The sequence below is a fragment of the Uloborus diversus genome, chromosome 7 (genome assembly GCF_026930045.1).
Source record: "Uloborus diversus isolate 005 chromosome 7, Udiv.v.3.1, whole genome shotgun sequence".
NCBI lineage: Eukaryota > Metazoa > Arthropoda > Arachnida > Araneae > Uloboridae > Uloborus > Uloborus diversus.
The window spans coordinates 132,447,929-132,473,186 of NC_072737.1; positions in this window are offsets into that span (position 1 = coordinate 132,447,929).

Consider the following 25,258-nt stretch of genomic DNA (forward strand, 5'->3'; position numbering starts at 1 on the left):
GATATACTCGTATATCCTACCGAAATTATGTTTTTACAATTAGGTTTACTTTATGTAATTACTGAAAAAATAGTTGACCCTTTTTTTTAAGAGGTTGAATGTTATGCCATGTTACTGCGTAAAATCAAATGTTTTGGTTTCACGTTAAATATGTATCGCGCAGCAGATACCCGTTATAGTATTAGCTCCTTTTTTAAATAATTTAACACACCGGTGGGAAAAAACAGTAGAAAGGTTACCGACTCCTGTTCTGGACACAATTCTCGTTAAGATATCCTGACCCGTGTTAGCGTGTAAAGAACAATTTGTTCATTCAAAAACTAGCATTAACTAGTTCAGTTTGAACTATTAAACTTTCCTTTCTCAAAAAAGGAAATTATAACGTTTTTCTCCTCCTGTGCTTAAACGGAACAATAAATCATGCAATGGTTTTTTCTGACTCAATTCGGCGCGCGCATACAACAATAATCGTTAAGCCCTACAGAACACGTATAATTGTAAGCGATTGCTGCGGTATTGCATCATGACAATGTATAATTATGGAATTTACTGCAATTCTCTAGCAACTTAAAGTTTCTGTCCAAGAGTATGTCTGAATTAACTTGATATTCTAACTAATTTTTTTTTTCTATTTGCTTTTATTTTGAAAAATTATCTCAATTATCATACTTTTGACATTCTCAGTCATAGCAAGATGATTTGGTCTGCACATCTATACTAATATTATAAAGAGAGAGAGCGGATTTTTGTGTGTTTGTGATGTCATTAGCAGAAGCGTTAAACGTTCGAAGTAATCTCCGGAACCATTGCAGCTATTTGAAAAATTCTTTCAGTACATGAAAGGTGCATTTTTACTGAGTGACATAAACTATAAATTATGCATATATGTATTTATACTATTTTTTAAAACCAAAAGTGTGTCTATGCCACCTAGTGATGGGCATAATCGAGATCTTTTGATAATCGAGGTCTCGGGAATCGAGTACTTCTGATAATCGAGTGATTGATAATCGAGATCTTTTTAAGTCGATCACTCGAGTGATTGATAATCGAGATCTTTTGAAATCGAGAACTCGAGCGATTGACTTCTCGAGATCTTCCGAATCGAGTACTCGAGCGATTGACTTCTCGAGATCTTCCGAATCGAGTACTCGAGATGTTTTAAATCGAGATCTCGAGATGTTTCAAATCGAGATCTCGAGACGTTTGAATCGAGTACTCGAGTAGTTCATTTTCTGAGCTTTTCCAAAATTGAGTTGACTGCTACGGGGGTGCCCACTAAAATGGGGGTGGGGCATGGCGCAGCCTGTGCAACTAAAATTTTTAGAGCCGGTTTTTTGAGAGGGTTTTTTTTTAAATCTCATTTTCGAAAGGGGGAGGGGGTCCATGGCGCAGCCTGCGAAACCGAAATTTTTAAAAGCGGTTTTTTTAGAGTTTTTTTTTTTAAACCTCATTTCGGGAGGGGGGGAGAGCTCTTTCTAGACGGATGCTCCGTAACATTTGAGAGGGTGCGCCATCGCTCTGCGAAAGGGGGGAGGTGGACTCCCTTGACTTCAGTTGAATTCCCGAGTTGTTTTGGCAGGGGTGCGCTCGAGATAGGAATATGACATTTAGCCTACCATTTAGGGGTATAATAAGGGGTGAACCCTCCTGGCTTTTAGAAGTTTTAGGTTAAGTTGGGGGGGGGGTATTGACACCCCCCTTTTAGAAGGGGAATCAATACCACTCCCCCCAAATTCCATGAAAAATTCTAGTTTTTACATTTAAGTGGGTCTAGTTTTTTGTTGTTTTCCGATAAAATTAGCAGATACACCTTTTGTCCCCTTACCCTCCGGTAAAGTTCGAAATGCAAGCTTGTTTTAGGGGGTCGATTCGATAGATTTTAGTCTTCATTTTGGGGGTCGCAATCCTTGGGGGATGCAGGTTCGACTAGATTCCCTGTTAGCTTGTCAGAAAATAGGAGCTCGGCATTTGGGCGACTGAGTGATTTATTCGAACGGTTATGCATTTAAACTAATGATTTTCAGTTATCACGTGATTATTTCGAATGGTTTCGGACTCTCAAACACGAAGTTGATGTAAACAAGTAGGGGAATAGTTGCTCTGCGCAAAAGTACTCATTCTTCCCTTTATAGCTTTGCTTTTTTTTTTTTTTTTTTTTGATGTTCTTGTTAAGAGTAGTTGAGTATATTTATCTGATTAATACATGAGGAGGGAGGGTAAAATATTTCTGATTGCGTTTTCCAGAGGGTTGGGATTCTCGACGCATTGAAAAGTGTACAAGTGTGGCTTGAAGTGCATTGAAGTTCATGATTATTTTTTTTTCTTTCTTGATCTGCTCTTTTTTATCTTCTTTTTCATTCGTCGACTTTAGGATATGCAATAACAGTAAAAGTGTTGGGAGTGAAGTTGAAATGTTTCTGAGTGCATTAAAAAGAAATATTGAAGTTTGTCGTGTGGGATTAATTTTAGCTTCCACTGTTCGGCCCAATTTTTAAATAAAAATTACATTTTATACAGATTGTTTTTTTTTTTTTGAAATTCCATACGCAAGATATTTGTGACTTCTTGTGTGCGTAGCATTTATTTTCGCGTGGGTAGTTAAATTTAAGTATTTTGCTTGTTTTACTCGCTTCTGTTTATGTCATATTCCTTATAGTTTCGTAAATGTTGATTAGTATATTATTTACTCAACTTCAAAATTTTCAGTCAATTAATGTGCTGATTTTATGGTTTTTTTTTTTTTTTTTTTTTTGTAAAGTTGAGGCAAAACTGCTGAAAATGCTTAGGCTCGCAACGGTCCATTTCGGAACTTAAGGTTCCGTAGCTACGTTTTATTTTCCGTGCACTGGTCCTCAAATAGGTTAAAATTGATTGTCAAGTTTCTCTGAAAAACAAATTACGTATTCGGTTTTCAAATCATCCGAGATGCTCGATAACCGAGCATTCCACAACAAACAATATATTATACAAGAGAGAGCGCGGGGGAGGGGGGTAAATGGCGCAGACCGCGCCATTGTAGTTTTGAAGAGGAGAGGGTATCTTAAGCGGGCTTTAATTTATTTTAGGGGGTTCAACGTCGCATTTGAGGGATGAGTGTCATCGTCATGGGGGGGGGGGCACCACTGAATTATAAAAACCTTGCGTTTAAACATTTCATAAACGTTTTAACATGGCTGTCACAGCGTTAACAATCGCTTTAAAACGTTTACTCAACGAAGTGTGCTCTCTGAGTAACCCCATTAGAAAAAAAGCAGAAGCAAATATTTGATTCAATAACTTTATAGAATGACAGGGGTGACACATTTGAGAAGCAATTATTTGATTCTAAAACCTTATAGAATGACAGGGGTGTCCGTCCGTCCCCTGTGCGAGCTTTTTATGACAATCCCCCCCCCCCCCCCCCCCCCAAGAAACGATAATCCGAAAAAGGGCTAAGACTACATTAAATTTTCAATTACACGGTTTGTACCATACCGGTCAAGGGCGCCCATATGCAAAATTTTAAGGGGGGGGCTCAGATATTTTCCTTATGGTTTAATAGGATATTTTCCCCATAGAAACCGATTTCAGTACAGATTAGACTTATTAAAATTTGACATTTTTAATAACTTATTGATTAATTGCTGGAGAAGAAATGATTTTACATTTTTGCAAAAAAAAAAAAAAAAAAAAGCACTAAAAGCAAGGATGTCCTAATTTCAAAGAAGGGCGAGGGGGCTTGAGCCCTCACTTGTCCCCCCCCCCTATATAGAAGCCCTTGATGCCGGTTTAATATATTTTTAAGTTTAACAACTCTCAAGTTTAAACCTGCTAGTGTCGCTCAACGACTTGCCCATATTATCATTATCCCTCACTTTTTAATGAAAATTGTACATACGTACGTATTTAATCTTAATAACTGTCAAGTTCAAAAGTGTATGGAAAGCGTTTCTCTATCCTTTGCTTCAAGATTTCACCACCGGATCACACCAGGGGCGGATACAGAAAACCATTTGAAGGGGGGTGGGGGTCATGCTGAAGAAAGCCCTCCCCCATGAACGAAATTCCCGTTTTAAGTACGAAAAAATTCTGAAACTTTTTTGGGGGTCAATAAAAAGTCCCAAATCGGTCAGGAATAAGGCACATAATTGGGGATAAACGTTAAAAATTAATTTCATAAGCAATAAAACAAAGTAGTAGTTCAAATATTTTCTTTGAAAAATAATTGATGTATTGAAAAGATAAGATACTGTCATCGTTTGCATTTTATGCATAAATTATTTGAACACAATGTGTACGGATACTATTCTCGAAGTTCAGGGGGGGGTCATGGCCCCCACGACCCTCCATTGTATCCGCCACTCGCACAACACATGCCCCTCCATAAATCTGCTCATATGATAATTAACAATTTTCGTTCTAAAAATATCGTTCGATTATTAAGGAATCTCTCAATTATCGAAAATTCGAAGCCAAACATGCAACTATTACCCCATTCGAATAAAGCAAGAGAAAAGCAATCATTCGATTTTAAAAATCATTCCAAATCTATCCATTTCAAGAGCAAATAGCACCACCTATGAAGCTCTTCCCCAAGAGCAATATCCCCAAAAGAGACAAAATCCCCTAAAAATTACAATCCCGCAGTTTACGTCAAAACTCCCCCCCCCTCCCCTCTTATTTGCACCCATAGGAATGAATTACACGAGAAGTTAACCACTTGTTTTATTTTAAGAAATAACTAAGTACCTTTGTGCCGAGAAGTAACATGAAATAACAAACGTTTTGTATCCCAAATATACAGAGTACTGCAGAAACGTGTTTTGGAGTTTTAAGGTACCCTTTTTTCAACAAAATAGTAAGCTTTTACATATAAAGGGCCATTCCTTTGTTACATATGGATGATTTTGGTCATTTTTGACCCTTTCCCCCCATGTAAGGGTACATAAGGTTTTTCAAACCCCTCCCCCTATTCTTACGTAAGATTCCATTTCGTTTTTAGAAATAATGAAATATCTAATCTAATATTACTGGAATCGAAATTTAATTCACTATTATTAAATTAAACCTTTTTGCGTGAAGAAATATTTACTAAAAAGTTGGAATCTAGACTGAATGTTTTTTTGACATTTTTTTGTATATGATGCGATAGTAGTTTAAAATAAAACATGCCATACACAGTGCAATTCTTTTATTATGTTTTACATAATTAATTCTTCGCAAAACAAATAAAAAAGTCATCCTAATACGTTTTTATTTTCCAGATGCAAATGAAACATCGGCTTGGAAAATACTGCTTAAGAATGCGTTTGAACCCCTCTCCCCCCCCCCCCCAAAAGTATGCAGACATTTTTCCACCCCCACCCCCACGGGATCCTTACGTAATTAATGAATGGTCCGTAAAGACATCCAGTAATGTCCTTACATCCACAATCTCACTATTTTGCGTTGAAAAAAGGGTTCCTTGAAACCCCGAAACACGTGTCTGCAGTGATCTGTATATTTGGGCTCCAAAACGTTTGTTATTGCCTATTACACTTGTATCATTACCCAATCGTATAGTCGAAGGTGAACGTAAGGGGGAAGACGTCTCCTCAGGTTTTCAACTTAAGTATTCCCCCTTTTTACCTGAACTATAATTTTAATGCCTCTCAAATTAGAACCTTATATAAGCGCCTCCAACCTTTACTTCCACCACCGGGAGACACAACACATGTCTCCCACAGACCCGTCCATGTGTTTATTCATTAACACCTTTCGCTCAAAACATATCATTAGACTACCGAGCATCCCCAAAGAATCATTTGATAATCAAGCATTCAACAGTATACATTCGATTATAACACTATTCGAATGAAACATTCGAAAGGCAATTATTTGATTGTAATACCATTTAGATCGCAAGGGGATCTATTCCTCAAGTGTGCTGGCACACTTTTTAAAATTAGTGATCCTCTCTCCCCCTCAAGAAGGACACTCCCTAAAAAAGTCTAACGTCCATTAGGAATTTCAATGGCTCAGTCTGCGCAATGACCCACCTCCCCTGTGGGTTCCTCAGCGCAGCCCGTCTTTTTGGGGAAAGGGTTAAAAGGTTTCAATGCAAACTTTTTCGGAAGACAGAAATGCTCATTCATAAGTAAAATCATTAACTTTTCAAAGCCAGCCCTTTGACCGCCTAAATGACGGATCCGCCCCTGCAACTAAAACACTTCAGAAGCAAGGGTGCTCACCCGCCCTGAGGTCAAGCCCCCCCCCCCCTCAATATCGCAGAGACCTCCCCCCAACAAATGAGAAAAATACCCCTTAAAACACCCCCCCTAAAAATGTCAATAGCACAGTCTGCGCCATGACACCCCCCCCCCCCTCCATAGGTGGGCACCCTTGTCAGAAGTCAACTATATTGAGAGGTTCATTCGATTATCAAATCGATCGAAGAATAACACTGCTCGAGTGATTGACATCTCGAGAACTCAACATCTCGAGAAGTTCAAAGCGAGAACTCGAGCAGTTGATCGCTCGAGTTCTCAGAAAGTGATAATCGAGAACTCGAGAAGTTCATCGCTCGAGAACTCGAAAAGTGATAATCGAGTACTCGAGAAGTTCATCGCTCGAGAACTCGAGAAGTGATAATCGAGAACTCGAGATACGATAATCGAGAACTCGTGGTAATCGAGTTCTCGAATGATCTTGAATAATCGAGTGATTCGATTATGAGAACTCGATTATGCCCATCACTAATGCCACCAGTTTATGTTTCGTACTGTTTTGTTCTTATAAACGTAAACACAAGCCCCGATTGTCCCGCCTTTGCACTCACAAAGTAGTTTAAAGTTCTCTTTGAATTGAACGCTGAGGGATGGAAACGACTCAAAGAAAAAAAGTTCACGAGCTCAGCATAAGAACCGTCAAACTTTAACATGTATGGGAGGTTGCAGAGGATAAGGTGTTATGTATGGTATTCTTTTCGTCGTGGACACAGCAAACCATTTAGAGTCGTCGATCTGGAAATGAGGTAAATCAAATGAGGTTTCAAATATCATAAAAACGAAACAAAAAAATGTTGCTTACTATTAATTTGCAGATTAAAAAGTACCTTTATAAGATTTATTTAAGACAGATAGTTTTTTTCTAACCCGAACTAGGTCGGGACGAGCCTCCAGGCTGTGATAAAGCAATTCAATGATGTTCTGCTATAGCGGTATAAGCTGATTGGGTGAAGAGAATTTAGTTATATACCAAGTCCCAACACTCAATTTCACGCAGTAATTATTTTCAGCTGATTTGAATACACTAAGTGTTTTTCTGTAGTTTTGAATGCACAGAAGTTTGTTGGAAATTTTTACCTCAGTCCAAGTATTTCGAAACCATTGTGTTGGCGTCATCATTGTTTGAAGATGGCACAGTAAAAAAGTCTGGTTACTGTACTGGCTGAAACTTAAGAGAATTTTAACATAGAAATAAGCACATTGTAATAGGTAAAGCAGCTTACTTTTACAAGCTTGACGTTCACTGCTGTAATGAATCCAGATAAAGCATTTAGTGCGTCTGATGGAGTCACCAGAACTGATCCAATTTCAGGGTCGGACAGGAAAATCTGATAGCCCACATCTAGTGGTTTTTCTATTTTAAACAACATTCAATAAATAAATAAGAGAATGCAAATTTAATCTACATGTTTACGATCTAATACAGAGCCATTTGTTTTATTGATTAAAGAGATCGTAGTTCGCTATTATCATCTTTTTTTTCGTAATCCGTGGCAAACAGCAAATTTCTGGTGGTACAAGTTAATTTCTTATGAAATCCAAAAGTTAATTGCCAATGTCAATACTTTGGCAGGGAAGTTTCAAGTGCGAAATAGCAGACAATAGCCAGTGTACCACTTAGTAGTTCAGCGTGTGAATCAGCAGTCAGTAATTGACGGCATTCGTCAGTTGGTGGATGGTGGATCTTATCATATGTTATCTATTATGAGAATATGTATATCTTGTGCGTTATTAATCTGTGCGCAAGACATTGGTGGTTGAGAATAACTTATTTATCACAGGGAACGTAAAAACTATATACTATATAGAACTTTTTCCATAAAAATGCTTAATGAAAATATTTGATTATTAGATTTTGAAAAGTAACCAATTACTACTCGTGGGAAGAAAGTGCAATGAATAGCTTTTATTTTGCAAAATCTTGCAAAAAGGGAAAATCAATTTTTCAAAATAAGGTATGAAGTTTTCCAAAAAAAAAAAATACTTGAATATAAAATGTTACTTACTCACAGAAGGTGATGCTTTCAGGTCCAAAATGAAAGAAAATCCCGATTTCAGCTTTTGTTCCACGTATTCCACTTGTTGGTTTCTTTTCATCACATAGCAAATACCTGACGAAGTTAGTTCTTCGTGAAATATTTTACAACATGGTAGTTGAAACACCATAACGAAGCAATCGATGAAGATATCCTTGCATCTTGAAAAATCAGAATATTTCATTGTTTATAGAACTGAGTCGTTGGTAGGAAAGTTTAAAAAAATTAAGTAAAAAAGTACTGTCCAACCACGAATTGTATGGAATTGGCAAACGTCCAGTTAAGACGAGTCTATCTGAATGAGGGGGGGGATTTAATGCGCGTGTTTCGCTCATTTGAATGAAATTCTGCTTAAGACTAACATACATTTGCAAAAGCTGACATAACCCAATTAGCTGACCCTAAAAACTAATAGATGCGCTCATTTCCGCCTGTAAACCGGATGTTTGCCTTTCCATACAATCCGTGGTCAGACAGTATAGTCTCATAAAATGTTAGGCCTTAGGCAAGGGCGCCCATATGCAAAATTGTAAGTGGTGGATCAGATATTTTCCCCGTGGTTTAGCAGGATATTTTCCACATGGAAACTGATTAGTGCAGATTAGAGAAATTAAAATTTGACGTTTTTAATAACTTATTCATTAACGGCTGGAGGAGAAATGTTTTTACATTTCTGCAAAGAAAAAGTACTAAAAGCAAGAAAGTTCTAATTTCCTAAGGGGGGCTTGAGCTTCTCCCCCATATGGGTGCCTTTGGCATTAGGTACGCAAAACTTCCTTACTTCACGCTGTTTGATGAAATAAATGTTTTCAGTTCAAAATGCTCCTGAGCTTTTTTAAATGCTTCATACTTCTGTTTCATAAGTTTGAGCCTTTTCTTATACACAGCAGCTTTCGGGAACATGGTAGCAAGGGCTTTGCTGTTCGGCACCGTCGATATCTGAACTAGGTAAGATCGTTCGAGAGGCGTCAGAGATGGAAAAGGATAGCCCAGGGCCAGATATGCGTATTCTACGAGCTCCAGCATGCTCTCGTTGATATCTGTTGGGAAACGATGCTATGATGATGCAAAGAAATGAGTAAGGTTTCGGTAAGAAGAGGCCTGACCTTTAGACAGTTCATTTCTTCTTGGGAAGGGAGAGAGAAAATTGTTATTGACGCGGATCTGAGTTGCGTTACCAACCAGGGATGTCTGGTGAAACTTTAGGAAAATAACCCAACCGCTTCGTGAATTTAGGCAAGTGTAGCCAACTTGCATAAAAACCGCTCTCCCTTCTAGATTATATTAGAAATCTTCAATTGCAACCATACTTATCTTGAAATGCTCTTTACTAAAATGCTCATTAAACATTTCTTGTGCTTTTATGTGCAAGATTTATTGATTCTATTTTGAAATAACTTAATATTTCTTTTCCTTTTTTTTTCAGATCCATTAACTTTATATTTCTTAATATTAATCATGCTACGTAGGGTAAATATTAATCGAAATGTAGATCGGTTGGGCAAATGCTTTTGAATTTTTCTAGCCAAGTGTGATCAAAAATAGCCAAAATGGATAATATTAGCCTAACCTGTCGAAAACATTGATGCAAAGACATCGTAAAATAACTACCGACTCGCATCAATTCCCCGTCTCATTTTTCTCCCCTGGAAGAAATGCTACCTTTTAAAGTCAGAGTTCTTCTTAATTGAGCCGAATAGTTCAAGCAATAAATATGGAAGTAATAAATAAATAAATAAATATAGTCCACCTCAGCATTGTTGGTGTTCGTCCTCGGACGAGTTCACTTGAAAACAAGAGAATCAAGGCGACATACTTGTTTCGTTAAACCCCGTTATCCATTTAAAGTAAGAAATAAATTTCACCTGAAAACTAGCACCGAACTCCTCGATAAGAACCACATTGTAGCGAATCTTGATTTACCAATCGCATTTACTTCCCTCCTCATTTCTTTCACATTAGATTTTTTTATTCTTTCCCTGAGCACCAGCAAAGCTGAGGAGCATTCTAGCAGGGTTAAACCAGAGAATGTACCTCAGAGAATTGATCAAGTGCAATTTAATTTTTTACTCTTAATATAAGCTATCTTTCCACCTTCATTCTTTGCACTTTGATACTTATTGTTCGTTCATCTGTCTGTATCACTACTTGCATATATTCACCATCTCTCGCCTTTTTTTTAAATATTTTTGATCCCCTCTTCCTTTTGTAACAAAGTGCCACACTTCACCTTAAATCTCTCCCCTCTACTGTCACATGTCACACAATTTTTCATTAGCATAGTGTTATAAAAATGTGTTGTCACACTTTTTGTTGTCCCCTCCAGCCTTTTTGTCACAAACTGTCACAATTTCTCTTACCCCCCTCAAAGTGTCATCATTTGTGGAACTCTGAATATGCTTCCAATTGTCCGGGGGGAGGGGTCTCTCTCTCTTTCTTCTTTTAGTGCGCCTCTTTTCGTTTTTACGACCACTCATACTTCAATCTACTTGATGTTTTTATATCATCTAACTTTTTAACTCCCTAAATGTAAAATTTTATTCATATTTTAAGTTGTTACTTTAAAACTCTAGACATTAAATGAGCGTTTTTTGGCAAAACAGTTCAGGGACCGTCCATAAATGATGTCACGGTTTGAAAGGGGGGGGGGTCGTAAAATTAAGTTAGTTTGTGAGAATGGGAAGAGAGCGGGTAGCAAAAAATTGCAACTTCACATTTTTCATAACAATATGCTAATGAAAAATTGCATGACATGTGAAAAGAGAGGAGGGTAAGGCGAAGTGGGACACTTTGTGACAAAGGGGGGGGGGGGGGGCAATTTTTTTGAAAAAGTGTGACATAATTAAGGGCAGCATCGTAGTTCTTTCAGTTTCTTTCTGCTATTATGCATGATATGTTCATATATGAATTAAGAAGAAAAAATCTTGCATTTTAGTAGGGGGGCATACTACATTCCGTGGGAAATTTCCCCCCCCCCGTGAGGAAATTGTGAGACCAATTCTATTATGTTCCTTGTGGCCTGTGTAACCATGCCTCACACGGGTGTTTTTGCTTGAATTTGTGTCAGACGGCCTGTATGACGTCATCAATCCAAGATGGCGGCTGTAATAAGTTTTTGCAATTATGACTCAATTTTGGGCTATTTTGTGATAATTTTCTGGTGAATTTGCTTGATTAATATTCTATTACTTTTCTTATTATAAGTTGAAAGTAAAATACTTAATTTATTTGTTTATTAACTCATTTAAAAAAAAATCTGAAGTCTTCATTTTTGACTTTAGTATTCAGAATAAGCTAGTTTAAAAAGTACCTCGGGTGAGTTTTTGCAGTTAAAAATACTACTAATTTTCAGGCTAAAATCATTAAACATTAAGACAGTCGAACCTCGTAATTCGGACACGCTTATAACGAATTACTGTTAAATACTACTACTGTTAAATAACTACTTCGATCTCCGCCCTACTGTACTAACACTTATTTTATTATTTTTTTTTTTTTAAATAAAACGAGCTACTGTTGAGACAAATTCACTTTTAAAGTTCATTTGAGTTTGTTTTAACGAGGTTCGACTGTATAATCGTTTAACAGAAATTTCTTATAACCTGTATAATTACGTCTTCATCTTTTAGAACGCATGTTTCATTTCATCAGCGCAGCTTACATTCATGCAGAAACTGGTACATGTAACTAAATATATTTTAGGGGAAAATTTACCAACAGTAATCATCATGGATATTGGATTATACAAACCAGTTTTAAAACTTGCCCTCTCAAACAAAAATTTGTACAGGTCTTGATGAGAATTTGACTGAGTTATACAGTGAATCTGTAGTGTCCAAAACTCTTGCAGGAAAGTATGTTAGACGGGCTACAGAAGCACATTCTGCATTAAGGGTTGCACTATTTAAATGTTACCTCGATGCTTTTTATACACAAAGTGAAGAAATGAAATTTCAATTCGATGATAGAGTGCAAAAATTAATTGCATTCAAGAAAAAAAGTATGGTGAAACAAAAGAACTTTCCTCAAATATAATGCAGATATTACTAGATTCTAAAATACATGAAAAAATGAAAATTTGAGGACACAGAATCAATTGGAAGATTAACATTTAAATCATGCATATGATGGATACCATGTTACATTTATACGGTCTGTTAAATCAGGAAATTGGGAATTACACATTTCTTCATTCGAAGATTTCGTTCCCTATTTCTTTGCTTTGAATTTAACAAACTTGCATTTTTGAACAAATTATGCAAGTATGATATCATGATACTTGACTAATATGAAGCGTCTTAAAGTAAAGAAACAAAATCTTCAAAATGAATTCATGGAAGGCAATTGGGCTGTTTTGTGCTTTAGGGTCAGACGAAGCTTTGGAGCAAGAGAAAAGGAGTATAAAAGTAATTGGTAGAATAGAAAATACATAGTGTTGCTGTTCTTTATGGAATGGCACAGCTACAATCATAGAAGAAACCAAAGCAAGTGAAATCATGTAATGATTTTGCTGCCAAGGAAATTCTTTTAAATTATGATGAAACACACTTAGTGTTTGACATATATATTGAAAACTCGCTAAAATCTGCCCATTTGCCATGCGGCAAAAGGAAGTACATTAACACACATTGAGTTCAAAATAACCGATTGTACTAATATTAAAAACGTACACATGAAGGCCGTACTTTCTCATGTAAAAACAAAGGATAACTTAACAACTTATATGGCGGCTAAAGTGTTAATATACACACGCAGCATTGAAGAAAACCTAATCGTTAGCTGGAGAAATGAAGCTAAATCATCATTAAAAGGTGATGTGACTGCACTGCAAAGCTGTCATGGAGAGGCGGTTGTTGAAATAGCACTGGACTATTTTCATGCTTCTAGAGAAAGAGCAACCAGTACTATACAGTATATATATTCGCCTGACACCAATGTATTTTTGCTAGCATTGTTCTGGTCAAAATCATGTCACTGTCCATGCACACTTTTGACTGGTAGGTAGCAACCGAAGAATGACCTGCATTATGACCGCATTATTAGGACTAGATAAAACAAGAAGGATATTATGACTCTATGCTCTGTCAGGAAGTAATATAACAAGCTCACTTGTTTAGAAGGGAAAACCTTCTTTTTGGAAAATTTATAAGATGGCTGACAAAGATACTCTCGACGCTCTGACTCATCTGGGGGTCAACTGAAGAATTCGGTACAAATGATAAAATTGTTATTGAAAGAAGGCTTTATTTGTTCTGTATATGTGCCGCTGACAAAGATTTCTGATATTGGAAAATTTCTTTGGTTCATGTTTTCCAAGCAGGAGACTCAAAATGAAAATTTGCCTCTGCAAGAGCATCTTTGTTTCGTTACATTTTAAGAGCGCATTGTCAGGTATTGAAACGGCGACTTGCTGACCACCAGCACCCGAATTCAACATCACCGTCAAGAGAAAGACAACTTCTATGTTCCAGTTATGTGTAAAATTTTTTGTGCTTCTGCGTCCATTTTGAAACTAGTTCGATGCAGCTGCGTATGTTTCATGTAAATGCAAATCTCAAAATATTTCATGCACTGAACTTTGTGTGTGAAGATGATGAGGACTTATGTGAAAATCATAGACAGCAAAGCGAAATTGATAACTCTTCAGATGAAGATATTTAAGTAAGAACTGTTTGTTTGCCTTTAAATCTATATTTTGAATTAAAATCAGAGTTTAGATAATGAAATCAATCATTCATTATTTGAGTACATAAATAAAATTATCATTATATTTAATATTAAGTAACGGAAGTTGTAATCTTTTTCTGCATTAAAAAAAAATGCCTCTTATAACCCCAAAACGCGTGTATGCAAATTATTTTACAGGTTTTTTGGAATAATAAATTTGATTTTATCGTACAAGCTTTCAAAAATATTTTTGAACTGTTACTGGTTACTAAAAATCTGCATCTAAACAAAAAAAAAAAAAAAAAACTTAAATGAATAACTTATTTTAAATTGGCAATTAGTTTTCAAATTTGAAATACAATAGTATTAAAACATTAAATATATAAGATAAGTTGAAAAAAGGGCATAATATACCTCAAAAATCAGTTAAAACCGAAAATTTTCATCAATATCTAGTGCAGCCGCCATTTTGGATTCATGACGTCACACAGGCCATCTAACACAAGTTCAAGCAAAACACCCGGTGAGGCATAGTTATATAGGCTATAAGGAATGTATTAGGATTGGTCTCACAATTTCCTCACGAAATTTCCCACGGAGTGTCTTTTTCCTTAAGTATGCAACTGGACTATTTCTCGCTTACCTGTCTTGTAAGATGGCTTCCTGCATATCGTAACGCTTGGGAACAGCGGAATCAGTGGATCTTCCAAAATTCCGCTCTCGAAATCCTTATTTATTGTATTGATGTAAACTGTCTCTTTTCTCATGCTATCTTGAACTAGAAAAGTAACGCTAACTGCTACGGATACCAAACAAAACACGAAAAATAACCTATGGAAAGTTAATAAAAATGAGAAATATTTATAAATTAAAATAATAATAATAATGATGATAATAATAATAATGTTTTTTCCGTTTGTTTATAATGGGGTTGTGCATAATGATGTTGCGTGTTTGTTTCTCCAGACCTAGTGCTGGCATCTGCTTTTTACCTCTATCGGCGGATAACTATTACCGCAAGAGTTAGACTACCAGTTGCAGCAGAAAGGGGAACCTTAGCTCTTGCAATGCAAAACTGCTCACTGCTCTATAAATTTAATTTTGCCATTAGCATTCGAAGCCAAAAGAATGCTCTAGGGATCTTTTGCATGCCACTTTATCAAACGCCATGGACGTTGTCAATTTTGTTTCTTGAAAATCCAATGACATTAGTCAAGTTTCACCCTCAGCCTTTAAACGTAAGAGACCAACGCCTGATCACAATGTCTGTGTTTTCTGAAGTTAATCCTCATAAATATAATAGCGAATTCACTGATCGAGTAACGCTCCTGGCATTATCAACAATAACACTCGCGCCACTTCGTGATGATTTGATAATATTTTCTCGCAATGTTTGACATGCAGGGAAATGCTTTATTTTGACAAGGCTGAACTGGATGCGGTAACTTAACTGTTTACTGGTAATACTGTCATTTTAGGACAGTGAAGAAAAGAAAAAATGGTCAACAATGACCGCTATCTACTAGAGTTTAAGGTTAATCCACTGGAGTAAGAATTAAAATTTTAACATCAAAATATCACCAAACAGGCAATTGCTTCGTTCAAATGTAGAAGCAAATTTCACCCGTCATACCTTGACGGGCAATTTTCTAGTTAAATAATAAAAAATAATAAAGTTTAATTTATGAAGCAAGAGATTAATAAATGTATTTATTTCACTTGACACTTTGAGTTGTCTTCAATCAAACAAAAATAGTTGACTTGATAAAAGAGTAAAGCAGCGTAATTGAAAGCACAAAGAGCAATAAATATGTTGTAAAGCATGATTGCTACTTTATTTTCTCAGAGTGGGACACAACTTACGAGATATTAAAGAAAAGTTTTAAGAACATATTTCTAACACAGTTTGACCCCCTTCTATTGAACTTCATAGACTGGGACTTAGAGCTTTAAGCTTCCAGGCACATGTTTGAGGATTGAAAGAAACCCTCTTATCAATGCATAAATATGCGAAGTTTGGGGTTAATATCATTCGAGTGAAGTTTCCAATGACGAAGATTTTCATTCCAATTTATTAATTGACTAGAAGCCAAGGCGGCTGCCTAGGTCAGTACAGGAATTGAGGAAAAGTTCGTCAGCACAGGTCAGTCAAGTGTCAGCCTTATCTGACCACGAAAGTCGCCTGATCCGTCGGTGAGCAATTACTTTTTGTGGTTAACTTTCAAGTCTAGGATGTATTGCAACAATCCTCATATTCTTTCAAGACCTTCAGCCAGAACATATACGATGAGACTGCAGCAATTCCAGCAGCCCTCCTTTGATCCGCCTTCCGAAACTTGCTTACCAGGACCCAAAACAGTCAAGAGCTGAATTGTGGTCATTTTCAACATATCGTCCTCTCAATGAAACTGTAGGATATCTTAGTTTTATTCCTTGGATTATACAGGATGTTTCTGATGTCTTGGGGAAACCTTTAAGAGATGATAGTACATATCAGGACAAACAATATAATGGCAAAAATAAGGGTCTTAAACGTCTTCCGAAGGAGGTAGACGTCATTGACGTTCAGGGTTCAAAATTTCAAATGGTCATAAAAAAACGGAAAAATTGGTCGATTCGTTTGCGATTTTCGCTAAAATTATTCTTTTTATCAGTATTTTCATGAAAATAAATTTTGAAGATGTAGTTTAAAAAATGCTGATAGAGGGCGCTTTAGACTTTAGAGTACCAAACAACTGTTTTCACCCCTATTTTTGAATCTCATTAGATTTTTTATAATGCTTGGACTTAAACTTAAATTTCCTGCTCAAAACCAGAACTATTAAGCGTGATTAAGTAACAAAAACTGAACGGTCTTCAAAGGACTTTGGCGACATTTCGCCGCCAGTGACGAAAAGTAAGCGCGATGTGCATACAAGATGCGCAGATAGGTACGATTGAAAGTATGAAAGCTTGTGTCAAAAGGGCACTTCAAACGAAACTGTCGAGTTGTAAAGACGCTATGTGACTAGGACGACCTTTTAGAGGTATACGAACAATTGTTGGACTTTTTAAAGGGACGTACAGTAGGTTTCAGAGAAGCAGATTGGTTGTACGCGCATAGCTGCTGCCACCTCGGTCGGAGCGATATAGTAGTAGCTTAGTGTAGGTAAAAATAAATGAATGACTCCATTGCTGTCGGTTTCAGCATTCTAGAAACAGAAATGAGCGCGAAGATCGCACATCATAAGAGCGACCACTTCCGTATCAACAAGGTCGCTAATACTAGTTCCATACCGTTTAACACCTCCCAAGAAACTGATGGTATCAAGAAAAACAATCCTGGGTTCACTGAAAGGCGTTGGTATCTCGAACCGGCGTCCATTGCGATGGATTGTATTTTCGTCGATTGGATTTTCGCTGCACTTAAGTAGCTGGGTTGTGACAGTCAGGAGGAATGTTACCTTCAACAATGAATCCCGATTTAATCCCAGTGGTCATAGGAAACCTATTTCACTTTATATCACGCCGTGTTTTGTCTTCTATAGCTGCTAGATGAGGCTACACAACTTACGGTTTCGTAACCTTTATTGTGTCATAATTGCTTAGTAAATCAATCTTTTGTTCTGAATTTGCGATAATTTTCTTATCTTGTGATAGGCCACATCCATTTCACGTTGCGAAGATCGCTCGTTTCCTTCTGGGTTAATGTTTTTTTTTTCTGTGACAAAGTGTATTTTAACTTCAGAACACAGTTCAGTTTGGGCAACTTAATCACGCCCAATGATTCTGATTTTGAGCTGAAAATTTGAGTTTAAGTCCAAGTATTAGAAAAAATCTAATAAGATTCAAAAATAGCGGTAAAAAAAGTTGTTCGTTACTCCAAAGTCTAAAACGCCCTCTATCGGCATTTTTAAACTACATCTTCAAAATTTATTTTCAAGAAAATACAGATAAAAAGCGAAAACCGCAAACGAATCGACCAATTTATCCGCTTTTTATGATCATTTTTAATTTTGGACCCTAAATTTTAATGACGCCTATCTCCTTCGGAAGACGTTTGCGACACTTATTTTTGTCATTATATTGTTTGTCTTGATATGTACAGGGTGATTATAATTAAAGTTCCACTTTCAAAACGCTGTAAAAATAAAACCACTGGTCAGAATGACGTAAAACTTCAACGGAATATTATCGACGAAGGGGGGGAACTTGATGACCGAAGAAAAATAAATAGTTGGAGTTTTTAGCAATAGATGGCGCTGTAAGCATAATTTAATAGTGGTCAACTACAAATGACAAATAAATCATAAAATATTACCTAAGGTGTTAAGTATACGTTAAAACACCGTACTACTAAGCGTGCAAAAGGCTATTGGTGTGATACTGTTAGTTAAGCCCATCCAACACGGACAGGTCATATCACATCGAATGGGAAAAATCGGTTTTTAATTGTTCTGATGCCAAACACCACATAAAAAGCATCAGTTAAAATGAAATCGGTCTTTAATTTTCATGAGACTGGCGTAAAAGATATTCAATATAATGTACCCCGTTTTCTGTAACAAGTTGAAATCGAGAAACCGCATGTTCCACAACTGATTGAAGTTTTTCCGGGGTCACGTTTAGAATGTGTTGCGCTATGCATGCCTTCAGCTCAGCAAAGTTTGCAATCGGAGCACTGAGCACAACAGCTTTCAGATAGCCCCATATCCAGAAGCCACACGGGTTAAGATCAGGTGATCAGGACGACCAGGTCTTTCATTGAGACTGTCATGGTGAACTTCTCAGATGCGGAATGAGGGAAAAAAACGTGTATTTGGCGTTTTTATATCAACTTCAATGAGTCGGGAGCATGACAGGTGTTTTGATTTACATATTCTGACACTTGCAGCGCCATCTATTGCTAAAAATTCCAACTATTTGTTTTTCTTTTTGTCATACGTTTTTCCCCTTCTTCAATAATATTCCGTTGAAATTTGAGGTCATTCTGACCAGTGGTTTTATTTTTACAGCGTTTTGAAAGTGGAACTTTAATTATAATCACCCTGTACTATCACCCTTTAAGGTTTTGCCCAAGAGTTCTAAAACACCCTGTATATCTTACTGTTACTATGAGGCTACGATATGCTATAAGCGGATTGGCGAACTAGTTCCTTTCCTTTGCTGTTTCCTTACAATCTGAAACTTTGCTATACAAGGGCTACTTTTAATTTGTCCCACCATGTAATTTGTTTATCAACTGTGTCATTCCATTTCAAATCAGACAGGTAGGTATGAAAAGTGTCAAATGACCATCACCGATTTTTTTTTTCTAAAAATTACAGTAGTTACAACCAGTGGCGGATCTAGAACTCGAGCAAGAGGGGGGGGGGGTTACCTCGATCCAAGTGGGGAGTCACCGTTTTAAAGGGCCTTTTTCGTCGTTTTTGCGGTTACTCTCAATCTCGGAAGGGGGAGGACATCGCTCTTAGAGGGACATACACCCTTATTTAAACAATATGAAATTTTATCTACGAGGGGTCCCGCTCCCGAAAAATTTAGGACTTTAAATACTGTTTTTTACTTGAATAAACTTATATAGTTAACTGAAGAATATAATAATTTCGCGAAAATTTTTAAGATCTGAAAACCTTATATGCACCTTAGTTGGATATAAAGCTACAAATTACCGCCCCATGGCCAGAGTTAAGACCGAATTGCAAGCGAACACCGAAAATGTCAGTTACAACATCCAGAGATTGCAGCTTCGCTCTAGCTTTATGCTCATGAGTTTGGAGTAACTAAAACCATGCTCAGGCGAAAACCTCTTACAAAGTTGAGTAGATTATCCTATTGGTAGATAAAAATACATTCGGATGACATAAAGATGTGCGCGAACAAGATATGGCTCCCTATCGAAAAAACGAAGATAAAAGCTAGGGTATAAACATATTACCCCAGCTATTGCTAAGAGAAAAGTAATAAAAAAAAGTGGATGCGTGAAGGGAGTTAGGACCTTCCCGTAGAAATTTGAAGTTGATGTCATAAACGCAATTTTTGGAACGTTTTAGTGGTAAAGTTAGGTGAGATATGGTTGAGGTTCCTTCCCGAGTATTTTCCCTTACTATAGTCAATTTCAAGCTTTCTTCAACGATATTAGGGAATCGATTGCTCTTTCCAGAAATTTGCACTAATAAAAGGTTAAAAACGTAATTTTATGCTATCTGTGATGGTTCAGGGCAGACCCGGATCTACGTACCCAAGACCCCGCGATGCGGGGGGGGGGACGTCCTTAAGGGGCCCAACGAGCTAAGAAATTGGATGAAGAAAATTGAAAACAAATCTAGCATTAAGACTTATTAACACTGCAAATATGCACTGCTGGCCTCTGGGGAGGGGTCATGGAGATTTTGTTGCAGGGGGCCTAAAACTTGTAGATCCGGGCCTGGTCCAGGGGCTCTCTCTGAAAGTTCTTTCCTGTAGGACTCGGGAAATCACGATTATAGACTATTTTTGGGGACGTTAGGAAAGGAATTCTTAGGTGATTAACTTTTTCAAAATTGGAATCTTTAAAAAGGAGTTTTACGCAACTTCTGGTGAATTTACGTTACTAGGCTGCTCTCTTCCGGAAGTCTTTCGAAATTGAACACTCCAATTCAGGCTATAACAAGTGACATTTAGGAAATGAAGAGAGTTCAGAGACCCTCTATGGAAAAGTTTTGTGAGTGAAGTCTCAAAGACGCAATTTTAGTCGATGAATGGTTAAGTTTAGAAAATGGGAATTTTTGAGGCTCTTTATGAAAATATTTTAACAACTAAGTCTTCAAAAGGCTGTCTTTGGTATTGTAGCGTTTCGTTTGCGAGATGGAAAAAACTCACTGGCTGTCTCTAGAAGTTTTTTGACCCTAAAGATCGAAAAAACTCAACTGTACGCCTTCTACGTCAATGTAATTTCCATACGTCACGAAAGTGATGTCAGGTCTTTTTTCCGGAATTTTTTCAAAGTTGAAGTCCTAAAGATGTATCTTAAGGTTTAAGTTTGGGAAAGGTAGAGGAAAGAGGACACCCTGCCTCCTCTTGACTCTATTGGCCTCTCTCCCTTCCGAAATCTCTTTCAGGAAGTCATTCTTAGGTTGCATGTGAAGAAAAAAGGTTCGGGGATTCTCCCAAGGAATTTTCTAAAATGAAATTTAAAGCTATCTGTGCTGATACTAGGGAGGAGGTGCTCAAGGGAACTCTCCGGAAATTTATAAAAGTTGAAGTCTTAGAAGAGTAATTTTTGGCTCTGTTTAAAGACGTTAGTAGTAGCCCTGCCACTATAGTAGGCAGAAGGAGGAAAACAACTCAACAGTCCTGAAGAGGGCGTGGTCGTCCGCCATCTTGGATTTTTCTCGTAATCTTCTACGAGGGTATTTTTAGGATGACGTCACTGATTTCTCGTAGTCTTTTACGAGGGTATTTTTAGAATGACGTCACTGATTTCTTGTAGTCTTTCACGAGGGTATTTTTCGGATGACGTCACTGATTTCTTGAAATCTTTTAGGAGGTATGATGACGTCATCTATGACGTCACGCTTTTGAATCATCCGCCATCTTGTATTACGTCATTTAACATGTTTATTCATGTCTTAATTTTAATGTATTAATTAATGTAAATGTTAATTTTTAATTATGTAATTAATTCGCCCAATTTATTTTATTAAAATTATCCTGAAATATTTAAGAGGGTATTATTCTAAAATGCGCTCCCTGGGATTTGAACCGGGAACCTTTCGCTCCGAACGAGGATGCGCTAACCACTAGACAAGACTAGGCAGTTAGTAGGAAAGGATAATAAAGCTTTAAATGGATAACTTTCAGCAGTGGCGCCATCTATTGCAGGCTGTGAACAATAAAGAAATGTTATTTTTTGAGATGAGCAGAACGCTGCATGATAGGAAGACAAATATGTGGAAATATTTTGAAGTTATTAAATTTTTTTTAAATAAAGATGGTTGAACGATGGTGGTGCCATCTATCGGAATTTTTATGACTTTTTTTGTAACTTATGTTTCATTTTATTTATTCATATATATTTATTTTTGTTGAAATAAAGAAAAAAGAGTTTTTTTGTTGCGATTCGACCCTGGGACCTTGAGGTTACATAAAGGATCCATAGATGATTGGCGCGCGCTTTACCAATCCTGGCGACTTCGTGCTATGTATGTTATTTATGAAAGACTTGAATGTATTTTCTGTAAAACAAAGTTTAATGACGTCAGGGTGTAGAGTGTGCGGTTGAAAAAAAAAATATTCATGACTAGACGTGTATTTTTTATGTAACAAAGTATTGTGTTTTGACAAATTATTTTATGCTTGAGTTTAATTTGAAAAATTGGAATAAAGTAGAATGTACGGTACTCTAATTTTGGAACACAAATGTATTTAATTCCATTATTTATATGCTTTTTCCCACTTCTATCAAAAAGGACTTTACGAATCCCGAGGTTTGATCTGCTGATCTTTGAGCATTCGCTATTATTAGTAGCAATTATACAATTTAGACCAAGAAGCTTTTATCTCGTTTCATGTTACAGTCGATCTTTGGAATCATTTTTTTTTTAAGAAAAAGTTAAACTTATATTATCTAAAGAGAAATTAAAATTTTGTATTCTTAAAAAAATTTCATTTTAACAATAAATCAGTATAAAGAGGTAAGCAAATGTCTAGAATTTTTAGCAACAGTCGACTTTTCAGTAAAAAGAAAACATATTTTTTTAACTTGGATTAAAATGATTCGGTAATTTAGCTATGAGTATACAACTTTAAGAAATTAAGGGACATTTTCTTCCGAATGATACTATTGATGAAAATAGCTTTTAAGGTATTTACACCCTAGAATTTAGGTTTTATTTTGGGGGAATATATTAAATTGATAGTATATGGACGGTAACAAAACAAAAAAAAAAATAAATAAATAAATAAATAAATAAAATCATGTATATTTTTAGGTGTTTTTATTGTTCTGCTACTTTTTCTATAATTGAGTTGGACATTCACAAAAAAAAAAAAAAGTATAAAATTTTAACAGGTGATCTACTTCAATTTTTTTTATATATATACTATATATAACTGTATGATATATTATACTACTAGCAAGAAGGCATATTGTTGTACTAAAACACAACAAAGAAAACTTCGATGTATTTCAAGACTGTGTATCTTGCAACATGTATAATCATAGTTGTTAAAACTGATTCTGCCCGTTCACCATAATCGGGGAATGTAATTGTGTTCTCATTCTTGAACCAATAATAAGTTTCAACCCATTAATAAAAATATATCCATCATAAAATATAAATTTCTCATAATTTGTACTTACACACACGCACACACAAAACACAATGGCATATACAAACGCACTGGAGCAAGCACACACACTGGCACTCATTCGCACACACAAACCCACACACAGAAACAGGTATAAATTGCTTGATTGTACACATTAAAGATAATTTATTTTCATAATAATAAGCACATTATGTCACTTATTTTTTCCGGACTTAACATTTTTAAGTGTAAGTATTTTCTATTCATTTCACTAATACATATTTATACTACATATTTATACTCTTAATCTTTTAAATTCAGAAAAAAAAAACATATGTTCTTAAGTATTATAGATACATCAAAACTTTTAACGATACTTTTAATCATTAAAAAAACTTTTTACTTTTCAAGAACTTAGGGTTGCAACGAATGCAATCTCCATCTCTTTGATATTTAACGTATTATTAAAACAAAATAAATAGTAATTCGCATTGGGACGTTAATTTTAATGCATAGAAAATATTCAACAAATAGATCTGTTAAAAAATACAAACATTGGTAAACATTTGTTTACCCATTTGCTTGCTTTGCACTGAGGATGGAGGCTATTGCCTCTGAAATATGTTTGCATTTCAAACTTTCCAATCTTTTATTTGTGCTTTTAAACGTTGTTTCATTACTTATATCTCAGTAGATTTGTACTTGTATATTGGAACAATAAATACGAGTTTTTCGCAGATTACCGCATAGGTGCAACTTTTATTTGTTTTAATATCCTGGCTATTGTAATTGCTTACTATATTGATTATTCATACACTATGGAAATGTAGAGAACATTCGGGAATATTTCAAACTGACCCACTGAATTAAAACAGTCACTAATTTTGTCATTAAAATGTACGAATGCTAAAGAGGTTTAAGTATTAATTTGCAAAAATTAGGAACAATAAATTTACAGAAAACATTAGGAAAATTAACAAAAAAGAATCATATAATGTTAAAAAGAAACGTTTATTGATTAGTTCCCGGTTTCACGCAAGGGAAATCATGCGAAAGTTTTCTAAATTGAGAAAAATAACATTAGTCAAACGATAAAGTAATGAATTCGTAGAGATTTTATAATTTCTATCCTTCCATAATACGCTAGAAAATACAAACATGCATACACTATTACATCATCACGTACCTAAAGTTGTAGAAAATTAAATCAGAAAAAATCATAAACTTGTAAACTTCCAAGTGGAAAAAAACTTGGAAATTTCGAAACAAAATTAACTGGTAAGCTTACTAGCGTAAAATCTTAAAAATTTGGCATATCTTCACTTGCTAAAAATTCTTTTTTTAATAACATTTTTGAAACTTATGAATTTTGAACTTTTCAGTTACAAATGTACAACTTTTAGAACTTTGTAAACTTAAAGAAAATATACAAATGAATAAAAATAACTTGCAAGCTTCGAAACAGAAAAACTTACAAGCACGAAAATTTTGAAAACAGTATAGCGAATTGTTTTTGAACCACCAACATCCATAACCCGGCTAAAATTTGCAGGAGCCAAAGAGGAGAAAAATTATCAATAAAATTTAAAATAAGTTGTACAAAATAATGTGCAACAAAAGAGTGATACAACAGGACTATACGACCTTGTCCTATGGGTACTAGATTTTTTTCGTGAAAGTTCTTCTTTTAATAATAATTATTATTTATTTCTTTATTTTTTTAAACATTTTTCAGGTTTTCTCTAAATTAACCATTTTTTAACCGACTTCAAAAAGGAGGCGGTTATCAGTTCAAACCGTATGTATGTTTTTTTTTTTGTTTGTCCACTCATAGCGTCTCACCTAGTGTACCGATTTTGATGATTCTTTGTTTAATGGATAGGGGATGGCTCAACTTAGGTCCCATTACTTTGTTTGACCATATTTGTTCTTCAGAAAAAAAGTTATGGGCAAAAAACAGTACATTTTATGCAAATTCCCTATTAAATGATATTGTAGCGAAGTTCGCACTTTTCAGCCGTGGATAACGGTGGCTCA